Genomic DNA, 3432 nt, shown 5'->3' with positions numbered 1-3432 from the left:
ATTTTTAAAGGTCATCCCTGCAGGTCTGGGATTAGAAGTGCAGGGAGCAGGATGTGGGTGTACAGAGCTGCCCATGCTCCACCTAGGGAGCTGCCGGTCTGGCCCTTTCCCCTAGGACCAAGCTTCTCTGCTTAAGACCCCAGCTGCTGCACAGGCTGGCTCTTCAATCGACAATGATCTCTCTTTTCAAGTATGACAGCACCGACCTGCTCGCTCTCCATTCATCTGCAGGTGGGGGCAGCGGAAGAGAAAGGGAGGGAGGGAGAGGGAGGGAGGACACTGCAACCTACGTGAATAATTGATAGTGCAAGGAAAGGAGAGCAGCTGGGTTCCCTGTCTCCATCCGCTCACCAGCTGGGGATGAGAGATCCTTGCTCAGGTAGGGGACGAACAGCTTAGCTGCTTTTATTCTTATCTTGCCTGCAATGCCAATTAAATATATTTTGCATCTAGAAGGAATGGGAGCAAAGACAGCTGGGGGAGAGTTGATCCAGATCTTCTCTGCTGCTTGCGTGGCGTTGTGTAATGGATGGACCTTGGGGCAGTTTCAGCCTCAGCATGGAAAGTGGCTGTATGCTTTTTAAAAGACATTGTGCTGTACTGCATTGTGTAGAGAAGCAGTTGGGGGAGAGAGAGAGACAGTGGAGATGGAGAGAGCGGATGTCTGTGTAGGAAATGAGACAAACTGAAGAGATGGAGGGGCATGAAAGAGGGTCTGTCCAGACTCAAAGGAATCCCACCCTGATTCTGTCAACCTTTGGCATAATGTGATGAGTCCAAGTGGGCAGTGGGAGGTGCTCTCTGTGCACACTCAGTACTATATTTAGAAGCTGCGTGCATAGATCCGTGGAAACAGATGATGTGAAAACATGTATGTTTCTATCTGTGGGTGCTTCTATGAGTTTGTGATGACTGAGTGCAATATTGTAGTAATACATAAAAAAAGACAGTTTCTGCCCTGAAGAGTTTACTGTTGAAGGATATGCTGCTGTGTTTATGTGGTACTGCGCAGCTTCTGTGGAGCTTCTTACAATGACTCAAATAATTAATAAAATTGCAGACATCAATTTCTGTGTTACAGCTAATACAGACTTTTCCTATGTGAGCAAAATAAAATGCTAATGCAGTTAAAAGAATGAAAAAATTCTGTTAACAGAAACTGGGAGAATACATAGCAAAAGGTATAGACACCAACTACTGTAATACATATATTAACATACCTACAAGGATACCTGAAAGAACAGAAACTTGTGTGCCAGTCCCGAAAACACACAATAACTGTAAAATGCATAACGATCTATGCAACATAGACAAATATATGGTTTACAATGTGAGACTATAAGTACACAGAATTAGTCTCATAAGAATACAAGTATCAATAGAAATTGAATCTACTTAGTACAAATAAAGACTTCTGTTAGGTGATATTGTTGCATCAGCTGTGTAAATAGTAACAATTCTTAGCTTGATTGTAAGTTGGGGAATAGTAAGGGGAAAGGGGACCTGTGATTTGCTTACATGTGGAAGTAATTTATTCATATGATTATTGCTAAAAGGAAGCTAATTAGAACAGTAATAAGGGTATTTAATAATTGTTTGCTGGTGGGTCTTGAGGGCTTTGTATGCAACTGGAGTTGCACAGGAGGTTAGGTAAAGCTGCGAGACGGTTAAATGAAAGCTGAGCCCAGTGTGGTTTTGTATGTGAACAAAGCTGGCTCTTGTCTGTAGTGGCAAGCTGCCGAAGAATGGTAGAAAGACCTGGGCCTCTTTGTATACTTTGCTTTCACCATGGCCAGGCTTGCTATTGCTGCTGATAATGACCCTGGGATGGGGGAGGGCAGTAGTTACTGCTGGCAGACCTCTCAAGCAGCAGAAAATAATGTCTCTTCCTCCTTCCTGGATGCGGCAGAAGTGGCAAGCTTGGCTCTTTGCCTTGGCCCAGTCTCTGCTCAGAGATTCAGGTGAATGAGTAAGAACTGCTCGTGCAGAGAGCAGCTGCTGTATTCACTGCCCTGGACCCGTCTGGGAGGCATTTGGGTTGGAGCAAGAAGGTGGGCTGTATGAGTTAGCCCATACCCCAGCATCAGATCTGCTGGTGAAAAAAAAGAGGTAGACAAGAGGAAATGGAAACACCTGGCCTCCATGCAAGTTACTAAAATCAGCAAGTGGATCCTTTCTTTGTCCATTCAAAGTTGTCAGCTACCTTGATTGATTCCTTACAGTCTCTTTTCCCACCACAGACACTTGAAGCCCCCATAATCATTTCTATCCAGGTCTTTCATGAGTAAAATTTATAGGAAGCATTAGGACAAAATTGCTGTACTCTTATCCCTAAAACTTTGATGTAGCTGCTTGCTTTCTCTATTTTTCTTTTTGCCCATCTATATCAGCTATCTCATATTTTCTGTCTGGTCTCTCTACATTCTGCTTTCACTCTTCCTTTGCGTCTTTTCCTAGCTCTCTGGCTCCTCTGTCAAATTCTGTCTCTCATTCTGTGTTTCCTACTGTCCCCTTCATAAGTTAGAACAAATCCAGTGTGAGGCTGACACTTGGTGTAAGATTGTAGCTGCTGCCTTTATAGGTCTTGATGTAAAGAGGAAACATTACATCATCCTGTGGAATGAAATTGGGAATCACAGGAAAAAAAATGTGTCCAGAAGAGCTCTGTGTTCTTATTTAAACTCAAGTATATGCATACTCTTGCAATGGAAGATTGTGTTCTCATCCTCAGTTTTTATCAGTAATGACAATCAACTGATGAGTGAATACAAATACATGCGGTTAAGCGGTTTCTAACCCCTCAAAATTTGAGCTTCCCCAGAGAATAGCTTACACGTTAGATCAGTGAGCTATTTCGTAAGGGGGATGTAGAGCCAAATCTCTCTAGTACTTGATGTACATCAGCTCCAAATACCAAAGGCTAGTGGGTTTGGTATCTTCTTAGTCTTCCCTTGAAGGGAAAGGGAAGTTGTGGAGGGTTGCCTTGATGGTCACTTTTCCCACTGGATACTGAGAGCTCGGGGAGAGATCTTACTCTACAGCAGAGTTAAATAAGGGACCCCTCTGCTGTCCTTGTCCAATACTGCTTGTCTTACCACCCCTGACAATCCGGAGTACAGCTTCCTCGGCTCGGCTGTCCCAGCAGAGTGCTCCTGCAGGCTGTGCACCATCTATGGATCCCCCAGAAAAGGGAAATCTAGGGGGAACTGATCTTCCGCAGACGGAGGAGGAGCAGAAGTCATCACCCCATCCCCCGTTGCCTTATCTTCCTCCATCTCCCCTCCTTCTCTGCGCCTTTCCCTGTGCCGCTGCCCGCCCCGGCGTGGCCGGGGCCCGGTCCCAGCTGTGAGGCGCCCTTCGCTGCTCCCCTTTGGAAGCCCGGCTTGGGAGGAAGGGGGGTGGGGGGGCGGGGGCGGGAGCCGCGGCTTTGCA

At 45.8% G+C, this 3432-nt stretch overlaps 1 protein-coding gene across 1 annotated transcript in view; it reads left to right on the top strand.

Moving 5' to 3' along the window:
• The first annotated feature begins 322 nt into the window (after window positions 1-322).
• The window catches only part of RAP1GAP (RAP1 GTPase activating protein), a 49289-nt gene continuing 46179 nt past the window's right edge, over window positions 323-3432 (top strand). Inside the window, exon 1 of the mRNA XM_009328600.1 lies at window positions 323-379. The gene's annotated coding sequence lies outside the window, so the exon portion shown is untranslated. The remainder of the gene's footprint in view (window positions 380-3432) is intronic.

Source organism: Pygoscelis adeliae, unplaced genomic scaffold (genome assembly GCF_000699105.1).
Source record: "Pygoscelis adeliae isolate BGI_AS28 unplaced genomic scaffold, ASM69910v1 Scaffold120, whole genome shotgun sequence".
In the NCBI taxonomy this organism is placed as follows: domain Eukaryota; kingdom Metazoa; phylum Chordata; class Aves; order Sphenisciformes; family Spheniscidae; genus Pygoscelis; species Pygoscelis adeliae.
The sequence above is the reverse complement of the archived record's forward strand: the minus strand, read 5'-3'. Positions and strand labels throughout refer to the sequence as shown.